The 17,758-nt window shown below is 37.5% G+C and overlaps 1 protein-coding gene across 2 annotated transcripts in view; it reads left to right on the forward strand.

The window, feature by feature from the left end:
- The window catches only part of GULP1 (GULP PTB domain containing engulfment adaptor 1), a 262,706-nt gene that overhangs the window by 29,403 nt on the left and 215,545 nt on the right, over positions 1–17,758 (forward strand). The window lies entirely within an intron of this gene.

A 17,758-nucleotide genomic window follows, 5' to 3' on the forward strand; every position in this document is an offset into this window, starting at 1 on the left:
TTTTTTTTTTGTGGTACGCGGGCCTCTCACTGTTGTGGTCTCTCCCGTTGTGGAGCACAGGCTCCGGATGCACAGGCTCAGCGGCCATGGCTCACGACCATGGCTCACGGGCCCAGCTGCTCCGCGGCATGTGGGATCTTCCTGGACAGGGGCACGAACCCGTGTTCCCTGCATCGGCAGGCGGACTCTCAACCACCGTGCCACCAGGGAAGCCCTCTCATTCTGTTTTTATAATTTCTCTTTTGAATTACCTAATCCAACTTAAAAGATTTGAAAATGGCAAATCTAATAGAAAGATGAAATTTTTATTTGTTTTCAAGCTAATATAAAACACCTTCTAGACATCAATATTATATTTAACACCAATATAAATTCTGACTAAAGTAATAGAACTTATTCTTCATAAACTTGAGACCAAGTAAGAATTATTAAAAAGTAATATTCTGATAAAAATATGTATGCCACTAAGTTTAATGGATATTAACATCTATGTTCACAATGTCACGCTAAAGCTATTTTTCATATCTAAGTCCTTATTTTGTCACTGGCAATATCTGTGTGTCACTTGTATAACTTTAATATTTTTATTCAAATACCTGTCAAATATATTTAAAAGGGAAATATGTAATGGTCCATATTTTTTTCAGTACACATTAAAATAGATAGAATGAAAAAGTTACTCAGGAATCACTTGAAGTCATCTGTTACATCACCTTCCACATTTTGGGAAACACTGATTTGAGGGAAATAATCTGTACATTATAAAATGCCTTTGATTTGCAGAGGCTTGACAAGGTTATAGAAGTAAGAATTTTCCAGAACATGACCAAAGATTCTTCTGCTTCGTTATTTTGAAATTTTATACACAGTGATTTCTGTAAAGTACTAATTATTATAGAACATAATTGAGTCTAACACAGTTATGTCTTAGAACTCTTTTGGGAGGAGTCGGGCGGTTGGCTTTGGCTATTAGGTGGGGTTGTAAAGGGAGTAATAACTAACAGGGCTTCTTTATTTTATTCTGTTCTCATGACACGAACTTTAGTAATACCTTAGGGGAGAGAGTTGAAGCTGATTCCAGTTTGTTTAATTCTGAGTTTCCACAAGAATGACATTAAGATCAGTTTATAACATGTGGCTGGGTATAATATTCATGGTGGTTTCCAAATTTGTAGCTGCTCTTTTGCCAGGCACTTTAGCTGTTTTTCAGTCTTTCACAGCACTACGGTTCTTCCCTACCTTTGTTATTTCAGCTGTGTCATGCAGGTTTATTTTGGAAATGTGTATCGACTAAAGTTTCTTATGCCACCCTCGCTTAGCTCTGTGTAGTGAAGGTCACATTTAATTAGAATGTAGACTTCATGGCTGAGAGGTACATTAAAACCAGCCAATTTCCATTCCCACTGCTTCTCTGACCTGAATTTGGCCTTCACTACCCCTTTCCTTGTAACTTGAAATTCTGTCTTAACTTTTCTCCGGCCTTTGGTATTTTCTCACTCTAGTTCATTGCAGCTCTGAATTTGTTTCACCCTGGTCAGAAGCCTTCAGAATCTCATCTTTGCAAAGACCTCTTTATCTCTGCTTTCTGTTCCCACCACTATCTGCCCCAGTCCTCATATGTTCTTGTAATCTACACAAGCTACAGTCATTGAGCCTTTAGGAGATTATACCTGTGCTGTTACTGTCCTCTCTTCTCATTCACTACTCTTCTTGAATACCAAAGTTATTCATTTGTCTGTTAATATCTACACTACTTTTCAGGCTCAGCTTACATTTTACATTTTACCCCTCATCTTAGCCTCCTTGGGTTCTCTTTTAACCCCACACAAACATGACATACTATCTCTCTTCTCCCTGAATCACCATTGTACTTCTTTTTCTTATTGTTTAAAAAATACCGTGATTGTAATCTCAGTGTAGAGGAAAGGCATGGGTTTTTGAGTCTGCTCAAAACCCTGTGTAACTGCTGTGAGCTGGGACTGTGTTGCGTCATATATAGATGGTCCCTGACTTTCAATGATTATGAATTTTTTGACTTTACAATGGTGCAAAAGCGATACATATTCAGTAGGAACTATACTTTGAATTTTGATCTTTTCCTGGGCTTGCAATCTGCTGTAGGATACTTTCTGATGCTGGGCAGCGGTGGGGAGCTACAGCTACCAGTCAGCCACGTGATCATGATTGTAAATAACCAATATACTTACAACCATTCTGTACCCATACAACCATCTTGGTTTTCACTTTCAGTGCTGTATTCAATAAATTACATGAGATATTCAACACTTTATTATAAAATAGGCTTTGTGTTAGGTGGTTTGCCCAACTATCGGCTAATGTAAATGTTCTGAGCACGTTTAAGATAGGCTAGGCTAAGCTACAATGTTAGGTTAGGTGTATTAAATGCATTTTCGACTTAGGATATTTTCAATTTAGGATGAGTTTATCAGGGCATAAGCACATCATAGGTTGAAGAAGATCTGTATTCTTTTACATTCTAGGGAGTCTATTTCTTGCACACAGAGATGTAGTTGGCAATGAATGTGTTAGAAGGATGAAAAACCACTTATTTATGAAGGAATGTTATTTTAGTATTTATTCAAACAATATCCTGAAGAATCTCAATGTTTTTGCCACCCACAGGGAAATAATTTCCTTTCCAATAAAGTGCACAGTTAAGGAGTTTATGAGCAGGAATTGAATGAAAATACACCCCTGAGGAGATAGCTGAAGATTTTGTGTGTGTACAAAATTGAGGGAAGGTGTCTTTCATCATCAGTGCTTTCCTTTTTTTTTTTTTTTTAAGTTTCTATGTATCTATTAAATGTATTCAGTCTCACTGCATTTTCGAGCCATGTGTGGTCACTTATGACTACTATGCTAGTTTCCAATTTTTAAGAGGGAAATTTCAGAGGCATGGAATCTGGAGATTACAGGGCATCCTGGTATCTCATTCTTCCATGATTTATTTACTTTCTGTGCAGCAAGTTACCAGCAGAAAAAAAGTTTGCATGTTTGCAAATAGAAAGAATATCAAATGATTTATTAATTTCATAATCTGTTAATTGTTATGTGTTTAGGCTCCTGAATGTAATAATTTGCTTTTATACTTTCTTATATCTTCACTGAAACGTTGTCATTGCAACATACATAACATAGCAAAATTTAGTACCAGGTATATTTGTCTTAAACTTAGAGCAAAGTGCTAATGACAACAACACAGATAGGAAAGGGGATTTAATTATAAGATATATTAGATCTAAAGTCTGGACCTCATGCTGCTTATGCAGAGAGGTATCAGTGATTACTCTGAGCACGTTTTTATATTTACTCAGGACTAAATGAGTAAATGACTGAATGTCAGCACTATTAATTAAATTTGTTGAAGAGTCTCTGATGCCCCTGAATCATTTTCCAGGGGACATTCTGTAACTAGACTTGTTAGCAATAATTGCTCAGTGAACATAGAAAATGCTTTGTCTTCAAGAAGAGTAATATTCAAAGGAACCTCCTTCTAAGTTATACATGAGCATTTTTTCTCCCTCCTTAGAGGCCTGTTTATTTTAACTAGAATTTTAAGACTGAATATAGCAACTTAGGATCCTTTAAGTTTATACCTCAGCTTAATTACTTAACCAATTCAAATACTGATTTCCTTTAGAAGCATCTTCTCATTCCTAATCTACTGAAGTCAATGGCAAGTATATTGGTGCTAAATGAAGCTATTGCATACTGAAACTTTGATTAATATATATATATTTCCAAAACTCAGTGCAGTAATATCTCTTTGTATATCCTTAATGTAGATTATACGGAATCGTGTCGATATTCCCTACTTTGTGAGAATCTGGGGCATTTGCCAGAAATATATGAGGCCATGACTATAGTTGGAGGACTCCTTAGAGGACGCAGTATAATTCTTGATTATATGTTAGACTGGCAGCTTTGAATACAATGGGGATAGTAAAAGGAAAAAAAATAAAAGATTTAAGTATGGCTGTTGTTACTTCATGCCTTGTTCAATCTCATGTTGTATCTGGCCAAACAGAATTATTTTAAGTTTGACTTTCTTTATTGTTTCTGTCAGAGATTCATATTTATACGTAGGAGAATTATGCGTGGAAAAAACCCTGTAGTTTTCTGTACTGAACCAGTATTCCTAACTGACTGTAACTTTTCTAAATTTTTGAGTGCTCCTTTAGAAAATGATTGTAATATTATTAATCTTTCTTGAATTTTAGAAAGAATATATAAATACCTTGAAATTTTATTTTATGTTTAAATATTTTTTGTTAGCTTTCTTTTTATAACTCTTTATTTGGAAATAATTTCAAACCTAGAATAAATTTGCAAGAATAGTTGAAGGGGTACACTATACCTATAGTAACCTATTGCTAATATTTCACTTATGTTATCATTCACGCTCTCTCTCTTGAGTGTGTATGTGTGTGTGTGTGTGTGTGTATAATATATTCACATATTATATACGTGTGTGTATATACCTTTTTTCTAAACCATTTGAGGGTGATGTTTTAAAAAAGTTTTTTTCTGGTAAGCTTTCTTATCTCCTTTGTTTTTGAATATTCATGTTCATGATTTAAGCAAGACATTTTGGTCTGATTTAGTCGGTGATAAACAGAACATTCTGGTAAATTTGATTTTCCACTATTAGTCATTTTAATCTTAGTTACAATTTTTTATGCTCAATTTATAAGACCACTATGAAAATTTGTTGAGCAGTGGAGCTAGTATATGCCCTTTCTTCTATCTACGTTTGAGGTATTTTGACTAATAGTTCCAGGGCAGGGGATAAAGGGAAGGGTGGTACACGGAGAGCGTGGCATTAACTCTCCATAGGGTAATGTTGACTGTTTGAGATAAAACCACTAGCTAACCTTGTCACTTAGCACATAGTTATTACTTTCATGTTAAAGGTGGATTTTAGTCTGAAAATTACATACTGAGCACAAATGTTTCTCAGCTGTCACTCTTCATAGATCCCTGATTTCCAAGTGTTTTGACTAATATTTTGTTTTGCTACTTATTTCAGTATGCTTTTATGCACTGCTCCAGATAACAGACTAATGAGATACCTGTATATGTTCTGTAATCTTAAAATACTGTCTCAGAAGGACTGTGTTATTACTTTCTTTGCAGTTTCTTGCTATACTTGAGAAGGCTTTTAATACATGCTGACTGATTTAAATGATGCTGTGACCCATACAGCTGCTCTGCTTTGTCTTTTGTTAGCTTACTCCTCAAATCTGTGTTACCAGCAAGGCAGTGTCCTAGGTCACCTGATGAGATGCTTGAAGTTTTCTGTATGTTTAACATGTTTGATCTATGGCTAATACTTCAGAATATATACAGTCAATATAAACTTGGAGTTTAATAATATTTTATTATTTCATAAATCTGATATTGAATACTCAATACTTTGCCTATATTATCTTTAGTTTTTACTGAAATCTTACAAATTAGTGAAATTATCTTTGCTTTAAAAATGAGAAAAATGAAACTTAGAGGGTTAAAATAGTTTGCCTTTTAGATAATAATACTTACCTACTGGGTTATTTGAGAATGATGACACTATATGTCTGTTGTTGGTTGTTATTACTCTTATCAATGCCAGCTTATCAACCAGCGGCATAGCTGAGGTTCTGCCTTATCTGAATCTACAGTTATATATTATGTAGATATAATCAAATATGATTATATTTGATATCTTTGAAATATAAATGGAGTGAACACGATACAGTATTTTTCTTTTGTCCACAAGAAATATACTTTATTTATTTATTTTGCATTATGCACTTTATTTTATTTTATTTTATTTTTATACAGCAGGTTCTTATTAGTCATCAATTTTATACACATCAGTGTATACATGTCATACAGTTTTATTTATTTTCCTTGTGCAGCTGTGTTTTCACTTACTGCAAAGAAGCCAGGTGTTAATGACCTTCTGGAATAAATTTTCATTATTGGCTTTAACTTGCAAAGCAATCCTTTAATGGTCAGGGCTAACACCGTGTTTCATGCTGAAGACACTGTTCCTAGAAGCTCTGCAACAGATGGTGGCCATCGTGTAGACTCAGCACAGTTCTCTTGAGCAGTGCTGCCAACTCAGCATAATTCAGCGGATAAACAGTTTGCGTATGTAAAGCATTGGTCTGCACTGAAGAGATTTATCTGTAAAAGCATGGGGGAAATAAAAAGAGTCTTACTAAAATGGGTTGAGGGCTCTAGCTGAGCTTTGTTCTTTGTGTGGCATTCTGAGTTAGATTTGAAAAGCATATGGCCGGAGACTTATTTCACTGTAGGTCCAGTTAGCAAATCCGGAGACTTATTTCACCGTAGGTCCAATTAGCAAATAGCCTGGTGTCAGAGTCCACATAAACCACAGGTTTATATTTTGCATTGAGAACATTTTTGTCCGCGGGCGCTGTGCTTTACAAGTGCTCACATGAGGGCAAGATGCCTGGTGTACAGAACATGCAATTGATGACCGCCTTAGGGAATAATGATAGAGAGATGAGATTTCCGTGCTAACAAAGGACTCTTTGTTTCACAGAAATTTTCATCATCTTGGACAGGATTGTTTGAATCCGGTAATGGATGGATGAAGCCTGCTCTACTTGTGCCTATAAATTGGAAATCATTTCTATGTGACATGTGGAAACTATTTCTTTGGGAGAAAAGAGAAGTGTTTGCTTTTCCGATGTGCCTTGTGGATTTCCCTGGGACTGCTCAGTTGACAAAACTTTCATTGACTGGATTGGGACTACAGAGGTGATATACTGTGAAGTTAATGGATCTTAGGCTTCAGGGCCCCTTATTTTCCCAGGATTTTTCCAAGACCTGAGGCCTTATTCATATGATCGTATATAAAATTTGCAATTAGGATGTTTTAAACATAATCAGGTAAGATTGTGATCTTTTTGCACACCTACTCCTCTCTGTCATATTTCCCCTAGCGCAGATTGTGTTAGAGTGGCCATGGTCAATTTTGGAATCTGGCTAATGGGATGCTGAGTTGGAGATACATTTATTTGGGGCTTAGTGGGATATATTAGTGTGAGACAATATGAAATTGCTATTTTTGGAGGTTGAAGATGATTGAACATTGGCAATTTCATATGGTCACATGTGGTTGGGAGTTACTTCATTGTATAATTAAGTTATTTCTACTGTCCTGGTAAAGGACTGTTCTTCCAGAAATCTTCCAGCTGCTCACTGAGCCTGCAACCCAGTGTGATGAGTACATGGACAGAGGTCATTTTGTGATATGCACATGTCTTAAGAGCACATGGTGCAGAAAACATGTGGATAGAGGAGAAACAACAATAAAACTTTGATCGACCCGCATAGAGGAAACTTTGCATTATCTTTCTAGTCTTCGCATAGAAAGCGATATAAAATCCTTGAAATATGAAGAGGCACCCAAAGTGTATAAGCCAAAACAAAACAAAACGCCAAAAGTCATTACTAGACATGAAAGAAGCATGTCTAGTAATTACTTGAAAACCTATGCAACTTTTCTGGATTTTGTGGTTTTTGTGATAACTGTCAAATTATTTGTTTGTGGTATTTTGAAATTTATTTACTTAAAAGGCTCCCCTGCCTCCACTGTATAAGCTTCAAAGTTCACAATACTTGGATCTGCCCCTAAATGGGAAGCATATGGAATGGGGCTCCAATAGCAAACAGATTTTTTCCAGGAACCCGAAGATCCTTTTCAGAGATTATTTTTATAACTTCTTAAATTGGAGATCAAGCATAGTAACATAACTGATTTTCTTTCAGAGGAAAAAGGTGTGTAACAGGATGAAAATAGATTGGAAGAGTGATACTAGAGTATATAAGGTGATGTTTCTATGGTTAGGATTAAATTTCAAAAACCATAGCAACTCAGTCTACTTCAGTCTGTCTCTATCTTCTCTCAACCTTGTTTATCACCATCTTCCCTTTCAGGAAAATAAAGACAGATAGGTATCTTCAGTGAGAGAGATTCTTAATGAAACTGGGTGTGGGTGTGAAAGACCTTCTCAAAGGCTGTCTTCTAGGATTTTCCATTCTGTCTCCTGATGATATGTTACCCTGATAGCTTTTTTTGTTTTATTTTTTTCTTGGGGGTGGCCTGGGAGGTGCTACTAGAATTAGCAAATACATTATTTGTTAATAAATTCTCCATCAACACGAATTCCTCAGTTTCCACGAGTAAAACAGATGTTTGCTCTTCTGCCCCATTGTTTCATCTTTTCCTCTAATTGTATCAACTTTGGGGAATCTGGGAAACTCTAACAAAAGAAGTAATGCTCTTATTGCTGCATACAAGTCCCCAAATGACACAAGTAATTTAGAAAACTAAGGAATCAGAAGTTCTACTAATGTTTGTTCCTCAAAGAGCTTTTCTTTAATGAACCCTTGCCAGGGAGATGAAGGGTCTCAATAGAAGCCTTGCTTGATTTATTCATGGTGGATACAAGTATGTAGGACGGATATTTAAACATTTAATACTCACTTACCCTTCAGAGTATGACATATGTGTGACTTTCCCCCCCCATTGTTTCTTTTATCAGAAATATCTATGTTATACATCAGATATCACCGATCAACTCATCACAAGTCACCTGCAAGGCATCTAGGTTGTGGGGAGACCCTCAGTGCAATGCCCACCCATGACCCCACCTCCTTTTTTTCATACTTCTCTGTCTTGGTGAATATGATAACCAACCTTAAGTTCTATACAGCAGAACGGGAGGCATGCAAGACACCTCATGACTTATTCACCATATCGAGCTCATGTAAGCCTCCTTAGTGTCTCCGTTGGATGACCTGTGTGGCTCCCGACTCCTGACCCCCGTCAGAGGAGTTCTTTTTAAGGAAACATAGCTTATATAGCATATTTAAAAGCTGTATTCAATGGACAATCACCATTGAATCATACATTTTCATTCAACAAGTACTGCTTGAGTGCTAGGGAGAAATGGAGTGAAGTAGTGGGCTGGACATCTTCAGATGTCTCTTCAAGGTCCATTCTGTACCCTTCTGTATTCTGCTCTCTGCCCTGGTAGGCAAGTCAATATAAACCATATTAATAAGCCCCCGGGAAGAGATATGAGGGAGAGAGAAGCGTGAGTTCACGTTGTTTATTCTCTTGGCTCTTTTCCTGCAGGTGGCCTTAACTTGATTGCTGCTCCCCTCCAATTATCACTTTTTCTCTCAAGTCTGCCCTCTCTGTTGGGCTGTTTCTGGTTTTCAGTACCTTTCCTCTCTCTTGTCCCTTCAGGGCTGTGTGTAGCAGTAGCCCCCTGTTGCTATCCCTGAGGTTCTGCATTATACCTTTTGGTTTTCCTACATCCTTCCCAAACTCTTGTAAATAGTCCTTTATTAAACTCTCCATCGATTATCTTAATTTTAGTGTGGTACTCATTTTCTTCTAGACACTGACTGATACAGATGTTAGTCTAGGAATATGTCTGTGATGCTTTGATGTTATCAGTGATATATGAAGTAGGTGTGGGAAAAAAAAATCATGTAGGGAAAGAACGTTCTACATGGAAAAACTCTTTTCCTGGAATATTGGAAGGACGGCAAGGTGGACTGGGTGGCTAGAATGAAGTAGGCAAATGGGAGAGTAGCAGGAAATTAAGTCAGAATGGTAGTAGAATGAGGTGGGAAGACCACCGAGTGCCTTTTAGGGCTTATTTTCAATGTGAGATTGAAGTCATTGGAGGTGATGACTGTCTTATAATTTGTCCCTCCGACTACTGTTTGGATAATAGACTGGGGACAAAGGTAGAAGCAGGGAGGACAGTTAGGAGGCTATTGAGAAAGACAATGATGATTCCAGCAACAAAGATAGTGAGAAATGGTGGGATTCTGCATGTATTTTGGAATATGGGGACAGGATTTGCCAGTGGTTAAAAAATGAGTCCAGAATCATGACAAGTTTAGCAGCTAGATGGATGGACCTGTCGTTTCTCATATGAAGATGACTGTTGGAGGAAGAGTTTAAGGAGGAAGATTAGGAATTTGATTTTGGATCTGTTAAGTTTGAGATGCATTGAAGTAGATGTATTGAATGGGTGCGGTTCATAGGAATTGTCTAGGGTACCGATACAAGTTTAAGAGCCATCAACATATAGATGATATTTAAATTGAAATTACCTAGGTTTTTGATTCTCAAACTTCTTGTTTACATATTTAGAAATATAATTTTCACTGTAGATATAGGGTGGTTGGGTCAATCAGTCAGTCTGTTCATAATATTTAAAAAAAAAAAAGAACTTGTATATTCTGTGATTAATGTGTATACAACATAAGCACCTAAAAATGAGCATGTCTATTAAAATACTGACCTGTGCTTGTAAACTCAGGTAAACATATAAAGTGTGTATAACACAAGGACTACGTTTGAAAATATTATTTGCCTTTTTGGAAGGCATTTTTATTTAAATGTCAGAAAGTGAGAGTAACCACTGATTTTCCTGCCAAACAAGGGAATTAAACTATAACTCTAAGAAGAACATGGGGAGCATTATTGCACAGCTATCCTTGAAATTTCAGTCCACTTTTAAAATACAATTATTTTAAGCCATTTGTTTACAATATGGCATCTTTATTTGTATACAGTTTCAAACACTTGGCTCTTCTGTGCCTTATCTCTAACTTTTTAGGATTTGAAAAAAAGTCAATTTGCAATAGTAGAGAAATCCTTACTACTCAAGACACTAGACTAGGAGTGAGAAGTGTGGATTTCAAGGGTAATTATTTTGTCACCAACTAGCTATGTGAATATATAACACAACATCTGTAGGCTTCAGATTCTTTGTTTGAAAGTTAAAAGATTAAATTAGATTACTGGTATTTCCACAGTTCTACAGACTACCTCACCCCCTTCCTGGCACAGTTCCCAGACTAGTCACAATGGGCCAAGTATGCCAAAGATGCCTGGGTCCCTCACTCTTTCAACCTGAGCCTTTACGTTTTATTTGCTCTGTGTTAGTGCTACCAAGGAAGACATTTTTGATATGTAGGATCACCAGTTTAAAAGTCTTAGAAAACCAGTTAATTGCTAACCTTTTCCAGAAAAAAAATATTTTCAATTAATTATGTGTAAAGTTTTTGTCAGCTTTGAGAGCTGCTTTACTGTTAAACCACTGCCTATAAAACATACCCAGCTAGTTCCGTTGCTGTCTTCCCAGGTAACTATTCTTTTTTTGCCTCTGAAGTGTACTTTAGTCTTAACATTCTTCAATTATAGAGTCTTGGAATCTTACAGTTGAGACAGACCTTAGAAATGATCTCTTTCAACCTCTTTCCTGATACAGAATGACCACCACGTCCTTGAGACTAGTTATTCAAAATCTGTTTGCAGAGAACCAGGGGCTCATCAACTGGGATGGTAACCCATTCCATTTTGTAATAGCTCTTATGCTTTCTTATGTGCAGCCAAAACAAATACCTTTGAAACCTTCACTTTTCTGTCATTTACCATAGGGATCTGAAAGCACTATCTGTGGTTAGTGGCTCTCAAATTTTACTGTACATGGAATCACTTAGAGGGTTATGATGAATATTACAGGGCTCTCTATCTAAAGATTGTTTCAATAGATCAAGAGATGGAGTCCAGTAATCCACATTTTCAATAAACACATCATTTGATTATAATTGTAGATCATTATTATAATTTATAACAGAATATTGTGAAATGGAAAATTCATTTTAAAAATTGTTTGTATAATATGATTCCATTTTTGTATGTAATAGCATCCATTTATGTCAAAAAGATCAATTTAAGAGGATGTCCTCCAAATGTTATCAGTGGTTGGTTATTTCTGCCTGTTGAGATTATGGACAGCTTATACTTTCACTTATCTTTACATTCTAATATTTCTACAATGATTATATATTACTTTTATCATTAAAAATGGTAAATTTTAATTAGTGATTTACAGCTCCAGTACTTGTCATAAAGGTGATTTTATAGAAGTTGGAAACTGGCAAGGATAAAAGGACCCTATCTAGTATGGTAGTATTATTGCTGCTGAGTCCTTTCAGGGCACATTAGAGTCAGGATCCTTGGATAAAAAATACTGACTCCTCTGATCTGCTCTAAAGGGAGTGTTACCAAGCAAGAGCTCTGTGTGCCTGTGGAACAGAAAGTCAAATTCTGACAGTGGATGTTTGCAGCAAAGTAAGGGTTTATTTGCAGGGTGCCAAGCAAGGAGAACGGGCAGCTCATGCTCAAAAGACCCGAACTCCCTGATGTCTTTCAGGAAGGGGTTTTTAAAGACAGTGTCAGGGGAAAGAGTCATAGGATGTGTGATTGGCTCGTGGACCTTCTTCTGATTGTTTGGTGGTGAGGTAACAGGGTGATGTCTTGGGAATCTCAACCTTCTGGTTCCAACCAGTCTGAGGTCTGTGTGCTTGGGATCAGCATGTAGCCACCATCCTTCACCAGGGCGGGGATCTTAGTTTCTACAGAACAACTCAGAGATATTCATCAGATTATTATCTGTATCCCTATAGGAGGAACTAAGAGGCTGTGACTCTTGTCCTAATCATTAACTGCTTGAGTCTGCTCTTTGGAACTCAGGGAAAGCCTAAAAGACTAAAGTCTTTTTCCCTATAAACAGGAAATGGAGTATGAAGGGGCTTTTGTACTGGAAAGACCCCACAGGGTCCTGCTTGCTTTCAACCCCCCTTTTCTTTGAATCTCTTCAATCCTGAGGTGAACAGGGGTGGGACAAGAAAGGGAATACAGTTTTGGATAGAGAGATTAATCATAAACTCAGCAAGGGAACTTAGTTTTAGGGGGACTCGGTTTCAGGAGAATGATGGTCAGCATTGGTAGTTATCTCATTATTCAGCCCAAGGCCATTTTATGAGTCATCCGTTTGTTCTTTCAACAAACATTTATGTTCGTAGGATATATGCCACTCACTAAGGCTAAAAGGAACACAGGTGTACCAAATTCCTACCATAGCAGAGGAAGCAAAGGTGGCATAAAGAATAGAGGAGCTGTCTCTCCTTGGGAAGCTCTGAGTTGGTTTCACTTAAGAGTTGTTGAATAAAGTGAATCTTGAAAAGTGAGGAGCAGTCTTATCTAAGCTGATGAGAGACTAGGGTGGAGATTTTTCCTTGACAAGGAAATATGCAAAGCCCATGGAAATGTAACCTCCCGTGTTATAAATGGGGAACTGTAAGTAATTTGATATGGCTGAAGGGCTGGTTGCCCTTGAGAGAATTGCAAGAGGCATTCTGAACAGGTAAGCAGGAGCCCGATCTTGGAGCATCTCCTATGCCATTTTAAAGAATTTGGGAGTTTAGGCAAATAACTTGATTAGCTTTATATTGTGGCAGCAGTGTGGTAGGTAGATTGGAGTGGTGGCTGGAAATGGCAAGGCTATTCTGGTACTAAGAAAAAGTGTTAGAGGCAAGAGTTATTAAAGGGTTGGAATTAACAGAACTTCCTGACTGATTCGTTGTGGGGGGATAACTAAGAGGGAGGAGTCTGGCATGACTCCTAGTTTTTTGTAGGTTTCTAGGTGGATTGGATTCGAGCACCATTTTTGCAGGGCAGAAGATAGGAGGATATCAGTCATAAAAGTTGTTTTCAGTTAAGAATATGACTCCTTTCCCAGGGTATGGAACGAGAAAAAATTACATGGCAAATATAGAAGAAAATAAAATATCAGAATTCTCCATCTGGACATTGTTTTCCATGTGCCCATCTCTATATTTAATTTCAGCATTTCTATGTTTCAGGAGCTTATTGTGGCCTAGAAAGTTTTCATTATGTACAATTTTATACTTTTCATTTATGCTACTCCCTTTGTCTATGTGAATCTAGGGATAACTGTGAGAGAGATAATACCATTTAGAAAAAACAGAAAGTCATACCAAGAGTGAACCATTTGGGAAGGCGAGGGATGTCAGAAGGCAAAGATAAGTTTCATGAAATGTTGGATATTCGATGATGGCAGATAATTTTAGTGTCTTGTCATCTGTTGTACTTAAATGACTAGAATCCATCCATATTTACCAGACAAGAACAGAATATGCATATGATCTCTGTGGGCCATTCTGCTGCTGAAAATTTGATTTAGATAATTTACATAAAGGGTAAGACTGAAACTAAATGAACTTAGTGATTTTTTTTCTGTGTGTTGGCAGTAGCTACTAATGCAGTGTATCTTGTCTATTAATTTGCAGAAGTAATTTTCTTATACCTAGACTAAGAAACAGAGACTGCTGACAGATGCCCTGTATCTCTAAAGCAAATTTATTGTACATTTCTAAAAGTAACATATGCTTTTTAAAAAAATTAATTTATTTATTTTCTATGAATTTATTTTATTTATTTTATTTTTGGCTGTGTTGGGTCTTTGTTGCTGTGCGCAGGTTTTCGCTAGTTGCGGCAAGCGGGGGCTACTCTTGGTTGCGGTGCGCAGGCTTCTCATTGCGGTGGCTTCTCTTTGTTTCGGAGCATGGGCTCTAGGCGCATGGGCTTCAGTAGTTGTGGCACGCAGGCTCAGTAGTTGTGGTGCACGGACTTAGTTGCTCCGCGGCATGTGGGATCTTCCTGGACCAGGGCTAGAACCCGTGTCTCCTGCACTGGCAGGTGGATTCTTAACCACTGCACCACTAGGGAAGTCCCACTTCTACTACAATTTGATGAGTATCCTTCCATATTTATATGTGTCTCGTTGACTGAAAAAAATGCACAACCTAAAAGTTGAGAATTATGTTTTTTTCAGGGGGACTTGCTGAGGACTTAAGCCCGGGAGGCAGCCTCTCAGATACCTCTGAGGGATTGCTCTGAAGAAGTAAGGGAGGAGGTTGGATGTATAGGAGGTCAAATGAACAATTAAAAAAAACAGATACTCCAACGTCAAAAGATTACTGCTAATTAAAGAAAACCAGACATGCCAAGTCAATGAATTTAGTGCTTTTCTCAATATGTATGGGAAGATGCAAGAGTCTGGGCTCACTGAAATCATTTCTTCTATATGCGCCTTAACTATCTAGGGCCAATATCCTGCTTTTCTCCATCCTGAATCCCCTCAGGGTACACAGTCTGCGATGGCTGCAGTGGCCGATGGCTTGATGGCCGCAACATCCTTTGTTTACTGATATGGCAGGTGACACTTTTTGCCCACAGTCTTTATAAATGCCCCCTCACTATTTATTAAAGTGTAGTACTCAAATGATATAAGATGATAGAGATAAAACAGCCATGGAAGATATCATGTGATTTGATCTTGATAGTAGATTCCAGCTGTTTAAGCAGGTGACAATATTTTGGGTAAAAATGCTTATCTGTTACTTAAAAAATTAGTAATTGGTTTAGGCGAAGGCAGGATTAAAGGGGTAGTAATTATGTGTGGCACCTCTTAATCTTTTAACTTTTCTAATCACCCCAAGAACCTAATAACCTCAGTTTAATTTGATAAAAACAGTTGATTGAGGAACATTAAAAAAAAAAAAAGGTAACCCTTTAACCTCCAGTGTCTGCTGAAAGTAGAATTACTTTTATGTTCCTTACAGTTGGAGAAGGGGAGCTGTATATTAGAAGATGTAGAAGACTTGTAGGTTTTTTTTTTTTTTCACAAGTGCTAGTGTCCTTTGGCTTGAATTTTAATGACCATATATCACTCTTTGAATTTTATTGGGAGCTTTCCCCTCAAGCCTATGAACAGTGGTTTGAAACCAGAAGATTCTCTGAGATCTCTCCTCAAGACCAGCTGCAGTTCGGATGTGACCACTCATTGTTCTGGAATGAACAGCTTAGACCCATCTAGCCACCCTGTGGACTGTCCTCATACAAAGCTGTTTCTGTCCTGCATGGGCAGGGACTCCAGGCTCAGCTGTGAGGCCTGCTGAATTAATCAAAGGATACTTAGACCGCATTCCCTAAAGACTAGCAGATTTCTATGGTGACTCTACCCTAACACCCTGAACTCCTGCCCTTTTACATGACAGCTGGAGATCAGAGAGCAGTCTAACTCTGGGAAGACAGTTTAGGAAGAATGTTCTCGAAGGTTTATTGGTAAGAAATGTGTATTTACATGTCCTTTTGCCTGTCAGAATTTGTAATTAACATTTTCAAGCACCTAGAATTTAATAAGCACTGAATTTGGTGCTGACTTTCGCTGTTTTGTTCAGTCTCAGTAATACCTTACCAGATACTTGTGTTTATTTCCGGTTTGCAGAGAAAGAAATGGAGAGCCTGCTAAGATATAGGTTCTGACAATTTAGGAGGACAAGTGGGTTTTGACTCTGGCTGCAGGTTGGATTCACCTGAAAAGGTTTTTTGAAATATGGATTCCTGGGTTTAGGGCAGATGAATTAGAATAGAATCTCTGGAGGTGCATACCGCCCAGCAATGCCATTTTACAAACAAACAAAACACATTCCCAGGTGATTCTAATTTGCAGCCAGGGTTGCGAACCTTTGTCCCAATTTGTCTGACACTCATCCCTTATGAAATTGTGGTCCCTGCACCAGCCACATTTGCATGAGTTGGAAACTTGTTAGAAACACAGACTATCTGGACTTTCCTGGACCTGCTGTATCAGAATCTGAATTTTATAAAGATCCCTAGGGAGTTATTGGTACTGCCTTTGCAACTTTTCTGTAAATCTAAAGCTCTTCTAAAATTAAAAGTGTTTATTAGGGAAAAAAAAGACCATGTTTGGGATACAAACACAAAACCTTCCCTCCAGAAGCTCAGTCTAGCAAGAAGAAAACTTATTAAAAGGCACTTTGCTGAGCGCTGTAATGGAAGTAATGTAGAAAGTGTTGTCACTTTATGGGAGGAAATGAAAGATGCTGCTTGGAGGAATTAAGAGAAAAATTGCCCAAGGAAGGTGACTTGAAGGCATTTTGGGCACAAGGACTCAAAGGACAATTCCTTTAAGAAAATTTGCTAATATGAAGGGAATAAAAAAAAAAGAAACATAAAATTGAGCTTCAATGAAAATATAATTTGAAAACACATGTATATATTTAAAAAATGATAACTCCAAACTCCAAACTGAGGATTAGTGCCAGACTGGAGAGGTACTCTAATAATTAAAGGAAGAGTTTCTTTCTCTTTTTTGAGAAAAGCAAAGTAATTAAGGACAATTAATCATTTGTAGCTCCAGGGCTCTTGAAGGGGGTTGGGGACAGACCCTTTTGTGAAATTCTGTCTTTTGGAGACTCTTGTGACCCTACTCTTGAACTTTTTGGTTTCTTAGAAGTGCTGTGCTTAAATTCTTCTCGGGGCCTTTGCAGCTGCTGTTTTCTCTGCTGGGCAGGTCTGACCCCTTCTTCTATTCCTGGCTAAGTCCTCCTCTTCCTTCAGCTCAGATTCTGCCCAGAACCACTTCTTCCAACTTATACTCTACGTTGGGTACCGTTCTTCTGGGTTCCTATAGCATCTTGTACATATCACATTATTGCTAATTTTCTTTTTGTCTGTTTCTCTCATGAAACAGTAAGTACCTTAAAGGCAGGGGTTATTTCCCAATAGCTTCTGTGTCTCCAGAACTTTGCACAGTGCTTGACTCAATAAATTCTTGGAAGTAAATGAAAAGTGAAAATAATAGCCAGTTTTTGCCCTTAGTTTACAGTGTCAAGATGATCTTTGGAGATGGCAATAATGGATTGAAATGCCCTCAGCATTGATAGCTGGAGAGAAATTTAGAGACTTCAACCTGTGCGTAACACATGCCTGGTGTATAGCAGATTCCCAGTAAATTTC

The sequence above is a fragment of the Neophocaena asiaeorientalis genome, unplaced genomic scaffold (assembly GCF_003031525.2).
Source record: "Neophocaena asiaeorientalis asiaeorientalis breed wild unplaced genomic scaffold, Neophocaena_asiaeorientalis_V1.1 scaffold421, whole genome shotgun sequence".
Classification (NCBI taxonomy): Eukaryota; Metazoa; Chordata; class Mammalia; order Artiodactyla; family Phocoenidae; genus Neophocaena; species Neophocaena asiaeorientalis.